Genomic DNA, 14,839 nt, shown 5'->3' on the forward strand with positions numbered 1-14,839 from the left:
GTGGACACGTTGTGCTGCCGTGGCTCAGAGTGGGTGGCCGTGGGATGCTCTGCTTGCAGATCCCTTGCGTGCTGCGGGGAGGAAGGAGAGCGGCTGGGGGGGTTTGGGGGCTGCCAGAAGGGATTTCCTGTACGTGGGACCTGCATGCACCTTGAGGCACGTGGAGATGGGCCCTGGACACCATGTGCTATTTCTTGGGAGCTGTAGGAAGGGTTCTGTGGTCTCCCTGCCTGGCTGGGTGCACAGCACTTGCCCAGATCGGGAGGCAGCAGTGCCCTGCTGTAGCTGGCTGTGACCCGCTATGGGTGGCCAGCAGTGCCCTGCTGCAGCTGGCTGTCACCCGGCACGGGTGGCCGGCAGCACAGGGGTCAGCGCGGTGCCTGCCGCTCTTGCTGCACAGCCTGGGCTGTGGTGGGAAGTTCACACCAGGTTCACAGTCTTTGTGTCCTGGTGTAGTGGCCCCAGCTCTCCATGAGCTCCTTTAGTTCTGCTGATAAGGTCAGGAATGACCAGGCAGTGACATCTCAACCCTGCTCATGGTATGCTGGGCAGTGTTTGAAGCCACTGTTTAATCTTGCAGAAAAGGAAGCTCTTAGTAATAGCACAGGGTTAGGATTGCCACAAAGCTCAGGGAAGTCTCTGCTTTTCCTGGAGCAGGTGTGGAGCCCAGCTCCAAGTCAAAGCTGTTCACACTTCCCCAGACTCCTTTCCCTGTTCTGCTCCCACGATGAGTCAGTGTGGTCTGGTGACACAGGCAGGAGGACCCCCTTTCCCTTTCCCTTTCCCTTTCAGCCGAGGAGGAGCTGGAAGGCTGGGCAAGCTGGGACACCAGGTGGCACGTACCCGAGCAGACACTGGCCCCCTTGTCTGATGACCTGAATTCTCGAGAGCCCTGTGATGAGCAAGGTCATCCTTTCTGCATGAGTTCCTGGCTTAAAAGATGAGTCTCCAGCAGTGGCGGGACAGCTTCCCTGCCTTCACACACAGACACTCTTTGTCTTCAGTCTGCCTGGGTGACAAAGGGAAACATCCACTGGTGGGGCAGGGATGGTCTGAAGGTCCACAGGAGCTCACCACCTGCCTGAGACATGGGTCACATCTGAGGTCGGGGCTGCACTGGCAGCTCTGGCTGGCTGCCCAGAGAAGTGTGGAGGTGTCCAGGCAGGGAGATCACAGCTCCACTATTTTAGGTCCAGGGTTTTCTCATAGCTATGTCTAGCCCAGTCAGTGACCAAAATGTTGCTTCATGGCAGCCTCCAGCTCCCCTCCTCACCAGCATCTCCCCTGACCCCAAGGCATTGTGTTCCTGTCCCACTTGTCTCCTGCTGACCCACGGCTGTTTGCTGCTTTGAGCAATTCTTGTGCTTCACCCTGTAGCAACCCAAGTTTTGCCTCTCCTGTAGCTGAGCTGTTTGCACTACGTGAATGGGCCTACGCTCAGCTTTGCTGCAGCCATCTGGCCCTATGTGGGAGGCTGCAGCTCTGCAGTAGTATTCATAGCCCTGTGCAACCAGAATGTGTCCAGCTCCTGAACAGCTTCTGTGCCTGGGAAGTGGAAGAGGTGTTCAGCCTGCCCAGTGCCACAGAGTTCAGAGTCAATCTGATTGTAGCCCCTGATTTTCAGGGTTGGTGGCAGAACTACCTCTCCTCCTGCCCAGGTCTCTGCTGTGGGCCCTCAGTGGCTCTCAGCAGGGTTAGCTTTCCCAGGTGTGTGTAAGGAAGGCTGCTTTTGTTGCTGTGTGACTTTTTAAAATCCAGACTGGAAGGCAGCTTGAGGCATTATCCCAGACTGCACTCAAGCCTTTCCATAGCATCCTACAATGTTAATGCCTTGTTACTCCTGTGTCATCTCTGCAGACACTGAACGGGCAGTGGAAATTCTGACCAGATACCAAAGCACCCTGCAGTCCCCGGAGGAGCAGGAGTTAAAAGCTTCCATTGGAAAAGTTTCGCACATCTTCCAAAGTGAACTCTTCCAGGCTCTGCTGGGTAAGCCCCTGCCTTGCAGTCCCTTGCAGTCCTTGTGTTTAGTGGGGTTTCCTGGGAGCCTGATCCCACACTGGTGCCTGGCACTGAGCAGTGCATTCTGTGGAAACACATGGCATGCAATGCCAGGGAGCTGGGCTGTCTTTCCCCTCCAGGGCTTAGGCAGGAGATACCAGGGCTGCAATCACTGGGTGTTTGTAGAGAACAGCATTCCTCAGTCTGATTGAGGACAAGGGGTAACACCTCCTTGATCAGGCCATGCCTGTTCTATCCAGCACCTGCTAAGGGATCCTGCCCTGCTGTGAGTGCTCTCTGTGCGGTACAGCCCAGGTGTGTCCAGGAAGGAAAACTAGATTTTTCTGTCTTTAAGAGAGAGCCCACATGTACCCAGGCTCCTTTGGGGCACTCGGTCCTTTCTTGTGCTTAGACCCACCAGCACTTGTGAGAAACACACTGTTCCAGCAGTTCCATTTCACACACGACTTAACAGCAAGGCTTTTCTTGGGGCTGGACACCAGAAAATGGCATTTTGAGCACTGTATAAAGTTCTCCATGTGGAATGAGACAAATGGAGCTGAAGTCTTTCTGGACTAAGAAGCTTCTCTGTGCAATACAGCTATCTTGCTATTCTTAAGTTCTGTTCTCTGCGGGCCTTGGGAAATGCGTGCAGCCCTGGTGGTTTCTGTTCCTGGATCTCCTGGGAAAGAAGCTGAGTTTCCCTGGTGGGATGGAAGGGAAAGCACCCCAGAGGCTCCCCACTCTTAGAAGAAGACCCAGGCCCCAGGGTGCAGAGCTCCACATGTGCTCTGTGGCTCACTCTCAGTGCATTTTGACCCAAGGCTGTCTCAGCCCTGGTGCTCCCCCTCGCTGTTCTCTTGGCAGCTCTCACCTTTTCTTCACACCTCTGCAGCCTGAGTTCCACTTCTGTGCCTGCAGAGATGAGTTGCCAGCAGCTCCTCTGTGCATCAGGTTTTCCATTGAAGATGAAGTAATGCTGTGTCCTGAGTAATTTTATTCTATCCTTTTTTCTCAAATGCTGTTGGAGCATCACCTGGAGACTTCCAGTCAGTCCCAGCATGTCCTTTTAAAGGTCTTGTGCTGGAATGTCTGTGCCAGCAGCAGCACAGGCATGTGCCAAGGGTGCACTCCCCAGGACAGATGGGCCCCATACTGGCGGACCCAGTGTACATCTCCTTTCTTATCTCTTCATTTATACAGCCTTCTCTCTAAATGATCCCCAGCCTGGAGGCAGGGATCCCCAGCAGGGCTGTGACCTTGACCAACCTGACATTAGCCCAACACCCCTGGCTGCTTTTGTGTGCTGGCCAGTCCTCCCTGGGGCTGTGTGAAGGCAGCAAAGCAGCTTTCCCAAGGCCCAGGGCTGCTGCTGTTAGTGCAGAAGTGCTGTGGAGGGAGTGTAGCTGCAGAGAACACGAGCTGGCTGCAGCTGCAGGCTGGCAGGCGGATGCTGCAGCGTCCCTGCTCCTGGCTCTCAGCCGTTTGTCTTGGTGTCCTATCAGCCCTGGCACGAGGGAGTGCTGGGAGTGTCTCCTGTTTACTGGTGACCTTTTCAACTGGTTTAACAGGATATTAATTCCCCGTGCCAGAGCGAGCCTTTCTCTGGATGTGTTTACCTAAACTAGGAATTTGCATTAATTACTTCCGCCCCCCCTCCTCAGCTCCCTCCCTCTGTTTCCCCTTGGAGTGTGGGTTTGTGATTGTCTCTGTCCCAGCATGGACATTGTGTCTGGCTGTGTGCTCACTGTGGCCACACACAGCTGGCACACACTGGGTTGCCTCATGTCCATATCTGTACCCACTGGAGCACAGTAACAGCACTGCAAGGATGATGGAACATTTCTATTTTCATTTTTATTTTCACCCCTCCTTTTCCCAGTGGGCCACTGTGTCTCTGTCTGAGGTCTGCTCCGAGTCACAGGGCTGGCTTGGTGTGGGAGGAGGATTTGCAGGAGAGTACAGACACTGCTCAGTGCAGAGCTCCCATCTCTCTGCCCCACACCATGCCAGAAGCTTCTGGCTCTGGAGAGGCTTTAGCTGCAGAGCTCCCTCCTCTTGCAGCCTTTCAGCAGCACAGCCATGCTTTTTTCAGCCCCTGGGGAAGATGAATGTGTGAGCATGGTCCATCCCTGTCCTCAGGCCGCCTGCTCCTGCAGGTAGTGCTCTCCTAGAGCACACACTGGCTGGCTGGAGTTAGAACATCAAAATGCATCAGGCCATAGTAGAGCTACCAGCAGTGCCAAACATCATGGAGTTTGCCAAGTTAGTCCACGTGAAAAATGCCAGGGATATGACTTTCTGTATGCTTTTTTATTTTAAAGAATAAGCTGGTTTGGGGTCTCCAGAGGCCCCAGCCTCTGCTGTGTCCAGGATGCGTCAGTGTTGTGTTGGATGGGTCAGTCACTGTGATCATACCCAGCACTGCTCTGCACATGCACCATGCTCTGCCAGACTCCTCTGAGCATGGCCCAGCCCTTTAAATCCTTGTGGCCACCTCCCTGTCCCTGGCTCTGCCTGTGCCGGGGGCACACTGCCCGTGCCAGGACAGCTCCTGTCCCAGCGGTGCCGCGGCTGGCTCGGCACGGCCCCGGCGCTGCGGGAGCTGCTCTGCTGGAATGTGCCAAACCCTGCTCAGCACAAAAGAAATTCCTTGGCTGTGCAGAGGGAAAACAGGCTGTGCTGGCTCCCTTCTGCTGGCCCCTCTCTCCGTGTCTGAGGCTGCGGAGCCAAGTGCGTGACTTGCAAGGAAACAGCCCAGCAGAGGGGTGCTCCCGGAGCCTGGGCTGGGGCGATGGTGACCCCGTTTTCCCTTTGCTCCGTGGAGCCCCTCAGGGAGGTGCTTGGTGCTGCTGGGGAGGATGGGGCTTGCACACAAAAGCAGCTCCCTGACCTTTCCTTCCCAGAGCCTGAAAGCAGCCGTTGTGCCCTTTGCAGTGGGAGAAGCTGGACAGGCAGGGTTTGTGTGTGTCCAGCTGTCCCAGCTCCCAGCAGCTCCTCCCAAAAATCCTCTGGGACTCAGCTTCTCTTCTGTGCCTGAGCACTGGCCAGTGTAGACCTCTGTAGGTCCTGTCAGCTCTTGGGGCTCCCAGTCCTCCCCTGCAGCTCCTTTTACCCTGCAAAAGATTCCTCATGAGCATCCTGATGTGGTGAAGGCAGAAGGAGTGGCAGGCAGTGCTTCCCTGGGTGCAAAACCCCAGCAAGGCCTGCCTGCTAACAGCACAGCTGGCGATGGTGTAATGGCTTCACCGGGTGGCTGCAGGAGCCAGCGTGGAAAACTGGAGGAATCTGGAGGCTGCCCAACCCTGAGGACTCCTCCTCTTGCAGATTGGCCCGTAGCAAGGATGGAAACTTGCCGCTTGCTTGGAAAAGATCAGCTGTGGCAGCCATGGGTGTGAATGGCAATGGGTCTGCTGCAAGGCTGGGGTTTCTGCTTGGGGTAAATCTGTGGTGCTGCAGCTGCTGACAGTGCACACATTGGGGAAGAAATGTCATTTTCTGGAAGTGCATGTGCTGGCTGGCACAAGGGCACTGCTTTAGTGCACAGATGCTATAGAAATATTTAATGACATTTATTTGATGTGTTAACCCCAGGAAAAAATTATTCGAAAAATTCTAATATCTGTAAATCTTGAGTTACTTTTTCTTATTAGATCCAGAACAAATTTGCATGTCATCAGACAGAAACTGGGCTGTGAGACAGAACATTCAGCTTCATCTTTTGCTACCACAACGTCCTCTTATGGAGGTTTTTCAGGTAGTGCTGCTCTTAAAGTGCACAGGTGAGGCAGACTTACTTGTGATGCTCATAAGAAGTGAGAGAAACCAGCATGTATTTATATTATCTTAATGCCACGTGCATGTGTCCTAAAATGTACTTCTGTCCTTTGCTGCCTGAACCCTGTCCACCAATCCTGAAACTCCTCTAATCCCTGGTGCCAGCAACAATTCTCTCTTCTGGCAAGCACCTAAACTGGGCTGAGGGTTTTGGAGGTGGAGAGTGGCTGCTTCAGGGGACAAGTTTCGTGCCCTTCAGGCTCCTTGCCAGCTGGGCTGCCCCAGGCTGTGTTCCTGCAGCAGATGGATGACAAACGGGGGTGCCAGCAGCAGCACACCCCCACAATGGAGCCCTTCAAATCCTGTTTTCATTCTTGCAAAGTTTTGTGTGCTCCCAGCGTAATCCGTGCAGCCAGAAGCTGCTGCTATCCTGTTACGCAATTATTATTTTTATAACCAGAGGGAGAGATGTTTTAGCACGAAAACAAAGTCCAGTGTCTCTGGCTGTGAAGTGAGGGCTCGCTGTGACCTCGTGTCTGGTTTGGGAGGCTTTCAGGGGCAGCCTGGGGGCTGTAGAAGGGGTGTCCCAGGTGCAGTTGGTACATCTGGGGACTCCCCCTCCTCCCATCATTGCCAGCTGTCTCCCAGGGCACAGGGCAGAGCCTGGCAGCACAAAACAGCATTTCCAAAAGTGGCACTGATGCCAGGCAGTGGCACGGTGCTCCCTGCACTGGGGCAGCCACAGAGCCTGGCTGGGCTGCCCTTGGGCGCCCAGCTGCTGTTCTGCCAGTGAGTGAGATCTGTATCAGCTTTGCCCCTACAGCTGGGAGCTCACACACCAGGCAGCCCCTGGGAGCTCAAGATGGGGGTTGAAGCTGTTCTTGTCCCATCTGCATCAGGGATGTGCTGCTGCAGTGCATGGGCACGTGGTTAAACACTGGGAGAGAGGATGGGGAATTGTGCCTGGGCGTGCAGCCCTGCTCTGCTCTGCAGAATGGGAGCTCCAGACAAAGTTTATTATAAAAACCCTCCTGTTGAGTCACAAGGTGAAGAAAGGACACCCTTCCTTTCTAAACTCACCCTCAGAGAGGAGCCTGGGTGCAGCTGGATCCAATTTAGCCCCAGACTTTGTCAGTGGTATATGTCTAAAGGATTATACAGGTGTAATTGAACCTTTATACAACTTTGTCTGACAGGATTAAGGATGATAATCCCAATGTATTTATACAAATATATCAAATTATTTGTTTAAATTTATTACAATAATGATAAGGATTAGAGAAAAAAAGAGCTTAATCAGAATTATTTACTAAACAGTATGGGTAGCTATAATTACTAGTGTAGTGCACTGTTTTTGAAGCAATATTAAAGCAATTATATTAGAGCTAGCTAAACAATTACTAAGTAGAGATTGATGTCACTCACCCACACCAATGACCAAGGGCAAATCTCTGACTCAGCCTCGAGGGGTGTCCCCACCCAAGGGAAGGATCTTCACACACCTCAGGGAGGTATGATGGAAGTTCTCACTGGCCTTTTGTAGTATAAAGTGATTGACTGTCAGTCATGTGCATTTTTTAGATTATTAGTCAACAAAATGTGCTTTGTGCTCAAAAAGGTGCGAGCAGCTCTTTCATTTCTTCTTCTCACCACTCCTGACTCTCACTTCCATATCAGAGTGCACATTCTCGCTGCTCCCAGCTCCAGTCAGGGAGCATGGCTTGCCTGTCCTCGTGGTGAGGTCTGACAGTTTGGTCAAGCTGGTCTCAGTATTTTTCAGCACTGAGAACAGCAGACCCTCCTCACTTGATCTTATCCCTGCTCAGCAGACCCTCCTCTCTCAGCCTTTCACTGATGAACCTGTGAGACAAATTTGCAGCTGCTGTGTCCCTGCTTAGGCAGAGCACCCTGCTGCAGCCAGGGACCAGCCTCAGGCAGTGGCGAGCGTGTCCCTGCTTGCAGTGCCAGTGCTCACCAGATTTCCTGTTGAAGTCTTTGTGATGTGGGTGTTTAATACCTCATGATGCCATGCTGTGGCATAGTTTCAGGTGAGAAATCACAGACTGGAGGGCAAGTGCAGGTGCTTCATCCCTGCGCTCCCAGGGAGTGCTTTGGGAGTGGCCACATCCCCCTCAAGCTGAGCGCCACAGCTTGCCCCTGGGGTCACTCACAGAAGTGGAGCTCTCCAGCTTCCTCCAGAGCAGATGCAGGTACAGAAAATAATCTCAGGTTCCTGCTGTGTCTTTTCCTGCTTCAAGTGCTCATTTATGCTGCCTTGACTTTTTGGCCCTGCAGGCTCTGCCAGGCTTCCTGTTTCCCAGGTGCTTGAAGGGATTTATGACTTTTTTTATGGCTTTTGGAAGGCGTTTACCAAACTCTTTTGGCTGACCTCTTGGAGCTTTACCTTTAACCTGACAGCATTTACCATCCATTCTGGTTTTCTCATTTAGATGCAGCTTCAGCAGTTTAGATGAATGTCTTCTCATTTTCAATAGCCTCTTTTCCTCTGCAGTCAAGCCTAGCTTTCCTCCCTCTTGCCTTTACAGTATTCTCCAGCCAGACACTCCAAGTCTGTTCTCATGTCCCAGTGGGTCTCTCTAAATAGGCTCAGAGCCTCCCACAAGTTTTTGTTACCCCTTTCAGTTTCTTCATAAAAACAGGTTCTCACTTTTGATGTAGTTTCCTTTTTGAAATTAAAACCCTTCTGCAGTGGATATGTTGACCACTCTGGAGGTGCTGGCTGTGGAGATAACTGGGGGCTGCCGGGGGCCAGCAGCTGCCTGAGTGTGCAGCAGTGGGAGCTTCCTTAGGGAGGAACTCTGAGCGCACTGCAGAACTTCTGCTCCCTGGAATCCTCTGTGTGTGACCTGGAGAGGGTAAAATCCTCCTGGCTGGGCTGGGAGAGGGGCTGGGCTCTCAGAGCTCCTCTGGAACTATACCTGGGCAGCTGCTCTCAGGCCCCAGTCTCGCCCCATAAGTGTCTCTGGAGCAGTGAGAGCTGGTATACCCCATTTTCATGGCTCTCTCTAGAGCCACTGTGGTTTACAGCAGCAGACTCAGGTCCTTGGAGCCCAGAATGAGGGTGCCTTGATACCTGTTGTGGCAGTGTGCAGGTGGAAAAGGGGAGATACCAGGGAGGGAGCTGGGGTTAACAGAGCTGTAGTCATCAGCTTTAGGGCTTGTACACTGAGTGCCCTGTGGCTTCTCTGCCTGTCCCCCTGGTAAGGGAACCCCTCCACAGGGTGGTGGGGGGCTGTGATGGGGAGGGAATAGCCCATCAGAGTCAGGGCAGGCAGGGGCTGCCTGGTACAGGAGGCTTGTCAGAGCAGCAGGGACAGGGACCATGCCTGGGGCTGGCACAGCCTGGAGGAGAGCAGGATGGGCTGGGTGTTGGATTGATGCTGCTGAGCAGAGTTTGCTCTTAGTCAATGTGGACTGTATGGTCACTGCTCTGTGGACATTCCTATGCCTTCCAGAGCCATGGGCACTGCACAGTGAGCCAGGCACCCCACTACACCTCCTGCCTTGCACAGGGGGAGTGGTGGGACACACAGCAAGCACAGGGGGCCAGCAGAGCCCTCTCCCAGGGTGCCAGCCTCTCACAGAGGGCTCAGGGCCTGGGGGCAGAGTGGAGGTCACAGGTGCTGCACCCCACAGGCTGCTGTCAGGCATCAGGCTGCCCCCTGGTCCTGAGGATGTTTCTCCTGCTGTTTTGCAGATATCCATGAATTCTACGATTTCACGCTGCGCTCTGCACCCGAGCAGTCTCCGAGCCTGGATGCACGTCATGGCACAGCCAGGGAACAGCTTGGGGACAGTGAGCCCAGCTCCACAGTCACACCCAGAGAGCCCCAAAACCTGCCTGAGGTAAGAGCCAGCCTTGTGGTGCTGCAGGGCCAGACCCTGCACACTCCTATGCTGAGAGGGACTCAAGGGGCACAGGGGCTGCTGGCCACCACCCCCTGCCCAGCTCAGATCCCGGCTGTTCCCACACATTCTCTGTGATAGCTTGTCTCATTAATGAGGCAACCTCTCTGGTTCACAAGTGTTAATTGAATTACTTGTAATGTGAACAGCTCCAGCTCCAGCTCTGGCTCCTGCTCTGCAGTTGCAGCTGGATTATTTGCTCCTGTCTGACACTGTCTCCCATGGAGGCATTTCAGCTCTCTGATCCAGCCACTTTTGATAAGTGAAGTAGGTTGAGTCTTTCAAGTTTCCCTTTTCAGGATTTTTTCCCAGCTTTCAGATAGCTTGTGTCTCTCTTATTTGCATTCTCCTCAATTTTCAACAGCATTCTAAAAGATACAGCACCAGGTGGAGAGGCAGGAATTGAGCAGTAGGGTCTCAGTTATCAGAAAGGCACCTAGGTAAATAAAATTGCCTCGTGTCTTTGCAGGCTTTCTTTCCATCCCCCACTTACTGCCTCCATCCCCCACTCACTGCCCTGCCATGGGATGCTGTAGGATCCCCCTAATCTAGTGCAGAAATGCAAAAATTCAGGGATTCCTCCTTTCAGTGAAATAACCCTATGAGATAAACACCATTTTCTGCCTCAGAGATTGAACTGGCTTCCCATCATATACCTGGGGGTACTCCAAATTTAAGTGTCACACAGGGAAGATGGAGCTGAATGATATCATCTAAGGAAGAATGCTTTAAAGGAGTTTGGGGATAAAGAACAAGGAGGACAAAACAGCCCACAATCACTGCAGGAGATATTTGTGTTCCTCTGACTCAGGAGCCACTTTAGTCACATTTTGTCTTGACCCCCTTCACATTGCCAGTCCCTCTAGTTAAAGTCAAACCTGCAACTCTAGGATGTGTTTAAGAACAAATTTTTAGTGCTGTTATGCCATAAGCAGTGGGATCCTGCTTTGGTTTTTTTGGGTGTCCTGCAGCTTTGATCTACCCAACAGTGAACTCTGCTGGCAATAGCCACCAGTCTCTGTGGCCAGGCCAGTCAATGAATCCCCAAGACTGAACAAGGACATTGAAAAATCAACGTGGAAACAAGCAGGGAAGCAACTGTGGGCCTTGCACAGCTGGTGTGAGCAGTGCCCCTGCTCCTTCCACTGTGCCCTGTCTGTAAGGGGGATGAAAAAAGCATCCAGTCGCAGGGCTTCCAAGCCACTGACACCATCCAATCCCTCCTTCTTTCCCCAAAACAATGTGTTTGAGATGTCTTGTGTTGATGAAACGTGAAATGCAACCCAGCAATGGCACAGTCGCAGAGTCTGGGGCCAGCAAACCTCCACCACTGCTTGCAGTGATCCAACCAGGCAGGCTGACATGAGAGGAGGGGATGCCCATCAAAGGCAGCATTCCCCTTGCATGGGCAAAAGCTCCTTTTGGCCCTTCCAGAAGCAGTGGAGAGCCTGGAGGCAGCTTGTGGTATTCACATGCCCTCTGAACAGAGAGAAGCAGAGAAGAAGGCAAACACGATTCTTATCTCACTTGCTGTGCCTGTGTTGTGCTAAAGTAAAATGCAATATGGAGATTGTTTACCCAAAGTGAGGATGTTTTGTTCCTTTGGCCTGTCAGGGCCAAGAAGTGTGTGTGTGTCAGGACTATCACAGGACAGTCAGGAGAGAATCAGAGATGAGTGCAGTTCTGGGCAGTTGTGAGCAAGAGTGAGTGCATGGCAGATTCAGTTTAGATACAATGTACACAGTATAGTATAATAGAGTAATTCTTTAGCCTTCTGATGATGGAGTCAGGTGCATCATTCTCTACCCCCTTGGTCGGAGTCACCTTTGATTTACAAAAGCAGCTGCCCTGCCCTACCCACGTGTCCCCCCACTCTGTCTCGTTTCAGGGCTGCTCCTGGGACCGTGAGCAGAGGCTCACCACAGGGGACAGCGCTGCGGGGACAGCGCCACGGCTGGTCCCTGCCCCAGGTGAGCCTCCGTGCGCCCCACGCCAGCTCCCGCCCTGCCTGGCACTGAGGGCACAGCGCCGGAGCCGCGCGCTCCCGGCACCGCGGGCGCGGCGCGTCCCTCCCCTGGGGCTGGCACGGTGTCCTCCTGGCTGCTCTGCTGATGCTCACACCAGAAAATCGAGCGGTCACTTGTGCCAGGGGCTGGACAGCGCTGAAATCATCCCCTTGCCTTAGCAGTGGTGTCAGCCCTCAGGGCTGGGAGGGCAGGTGGATGTGGCGCAGGAATAACGAGGCTGCTGGAGCTGGAAATCCTCCCAGGCCCGTCCCTCTCGCCCCCGGCGCTGGCACGCTCCCACGTTGCAGATTTCCATATTTTTTTCTCCGAGCTCTTAAATGGCAGGTCCGTTCCTCAGCTTCCCGGGAGCTTTTCTCTGCTGTCTTATTTACTTGGAAACACCATTTATTTGGATGTGCATCGTAAAGCTCAGCCTCCACCTGGTGCAAGAAAATCCTTTGGGCTACGCATTTGAGGGGAGTTTTAGGGATGAGTGAAGGGCAAAATGCACTTTTGGGAAGGATGAAGTGGCCGGGAAGAATGGAGCTCACCACAGATTTAAAATTATACGAAAATGTTGTTTTTCTTGGCAAAGTTTGAAATAATGCTTGTTTGCTAAGTCTAAGTATTCTTCCAAAGTATTTTAAATACAAAAATTGCACTGCCTCTCTTCTGTCCTTTTTTAAATGTTTCCCTTCTTTTTCTGAACTGCAATAAAATGGGTAACACCCCATTTTTTCTCTTACTGTTTAATTTCTCCTTTTCTCTTGTTTCTCTCTGCATTTTCAATCATTCACCATATCTTTAGCAGTTTTTGAAGGGCGAGACAGTGGTTTTCTGAATATGACAAGAAGATGAGCTTGGCTGCTGATTTCCATTTGCCAGTGGGTGGGAAACACCGCCACAGGGGAATCACAGGGCAAAACCCATGAGGGGGTGAGAGCCTGAGCAATTGGGAACAGATTCTGTTGTGATTTTAAGGGATTTTCTTCCTAGCTGTCCCAGGCCATGAAGTACAGCAGCTCTTGCATCTAGCCCCAAATGTCTGGCTGAGTTGCAATGTCTCTTTTAGCAGCAGACACCTAGTTTTGATTTTAAGGCTTCATGCAATGGGGAATCTGCTCGGTCCCTGGCCTGGCTGGCCTGCTGATTATTTATCCTTCACATTAAAAATCTGTATTTTACTGTTAGCCTGTATTTCTCTTGGTTTAGCTCCCAGCAGCAAGGAAATTTTGCTGCCTTTGTTTGCTAGGATGAAGGACCTTGGCAATCAGAATGTTCCCAACATGTAGGTATTTATAGATGCATCTAAGTTCCCTCTTAACTTTCCCTTAGATAAACTAAACAGATTGGCTTCTTCACTCGCTCGCTGTTGAGGCAGGTTGTTCCAGACCTGAAATAATTCCTGTCATTCTTTCCAGCCTCCTTCTTTCCTAGCCTGTGTCAGCATGGGGCCAGTCCTTGGTGCCAGGTGCTGGAGCTTTAGGGGTCACCCATTTGCAGGGGCTGCAGCCGCCAGCCCTGAGCAGGGGGCACTGCCCTGAGATGGAGGAACAGTGGGGACCTGGGTGGGCAGACTGGGACTCTGGGAGCACTGTGCTCTGGCAGGGCTCTCATCTGCAACCTCATCCATCCCAGAGGATGGTCATTTCACAGCATGGCTGCAGGCAGAGCAGGGAGCTGGAGGCGAAAAGCTGTGAGGATGGTAGTGTTCAGTGCCATGCCTGTAGTCCTGCCTGAAACTTGGCTTTCTGCAGAAACCCAGCAGCTTTCCTGCAGACTGGAGCCAAGCAGTGCTGGAGAACTGCAGGCTCGTGCAGAGCTCCTCTGCAGCAGCCCCTGTTCTGGGATGCAGAGTTCTTCATCACAGTGGTGAGCCTTTCCCAGGATGTCACCTTCACTGCTGAATACAGGCCTGGCCCTGACAGAGGGAAGCATTTCCAGCAGTTCCCCAGCAGACAGGATCAGGTGTCTGGGGCAGGCTGTGCTGCTGGACCACAGCACAGGCCCTGTTTCTCCTCCTTCACTCCTGCATGAAGGCTCTGAGGACACCTCAGCTCCTGCCAGCATCAAATCCCGTGTCAGTTCTCAACAGCAACAGCATGCAGGACAGCACCAGGGCTGCACAACGCCTACACACCCAGCTCCTGCCCTGCTCCATGGGGACTTACTGCTTTCCAGCCTTCAGGGTGTGTTTTTTATGCCACAGGCATTTCCAAAGCAGGTTTCAGAAAAATACCTGAGCTGGCAAATTGCATTTGGAAGAACCAGGGAACATTTTATGAGTTAATGATAATTCATGCTAGGGCAGAGGGGAGCACCAGCTGCCACCCTGGTGCCATCAGCCCAGGAACAAGAGCTCTAGTGGACACCCTGCCACTGATGAAAGGCAACACAATGAAGTGGCTTTTCCTACCTGAAGTAAGTGCAATTCTCTTACTGCGTCCATCAATGTAAATAAGTTTTCCACTGCCCTGGCTTTGTCCTCTCCCCTGCCCACAGCTCTCCACAGCAATGTTAACAGAGCAAAAGCTACCGTGACCTGCTTCAGCCAGGAAGATGCATGTCAAATAGATTGCCTCTCCACACAAATGCTTCCAGGAACAGGAAATTTCTGCCTGTGTGTGAAGGATATGGGTGTGCTCTGAAGAGCCCTGCAGCGTGCAAATGGCTGCTACAAAGGAAGAGGTGCCGGTAAATACAGCAACAACATGTGCTTCCTTTTGAGGCTTGGTGGGCTGAAGCCATCTCTCCATGGCAAAGTGGGTGTTCAGCTCTCAACGGGGCAAGAGCAAAGGGACTTTGCTGGATAAAAAGCCCTGTTGAGGCTAATAGAGGCAAAACCCTGCCTGAGTTCTGCAGCTCGTGGGGTTTTATTTGCTGAATCCTTCATTTCAGCCTTTTCCTGAGCCCTGTGGTGGCCTCAGCCCGGCTGCTCAGGGCTCATGAGCTGCGAGAAGACTCAGGAGGACGCTCCCGTGGCCGGTGTCACTCGCCTGCTCTCCCAGGCTGCCGAGGAGGCTGCTGCTCTCCGTAAACGGCGTTTTCATCCTCAGTGCGGGCAGCAGCCAGCTGTAAAGATAAATGAAAGAGGAAAAATGCCGCTGATGAGCAGAGCTTTGCGCCTG

The 14,839-nt window shown here is 52.6% G+C and overlaps 1 long non-coding RNA gene across 1 annotated transcript; it reads left to right on the forward strand.

Moving 5' to 3' along the window:
* Window positions 1-1,855: 1,855 nt before the first annotated feature.
* On the forward strand, window positions 1,856-11,664 carry LOC106631790. The gene is made up of 3 exons (XR_001335639.2): window positions 1,856-1,989; window positions 9,497-9,645; window positions 11,594-11,664. It is a non-coding gene; the product is annotated as an uncharacterized LOC106631790 (long non-coding RNA).
* Window positions 11,665-14,839: the final 3,175 nt, after the last annotated feature.

The sequence above is a fragment of the Geospiza fortis genome, unplaced genomic scaffold (assembly GCF_000277835.1).
Source record: "Geospiza fortis unplaced genomic scaffold, GeoFor_1.0 scaffold157, whole genome shotgun sequence".
Lineage (NCBI taxonomy): Eukaryota > Metazoa > Chordata > Aves > Passeriformes > Thraupidae > Geospiza > Geospiza fortis.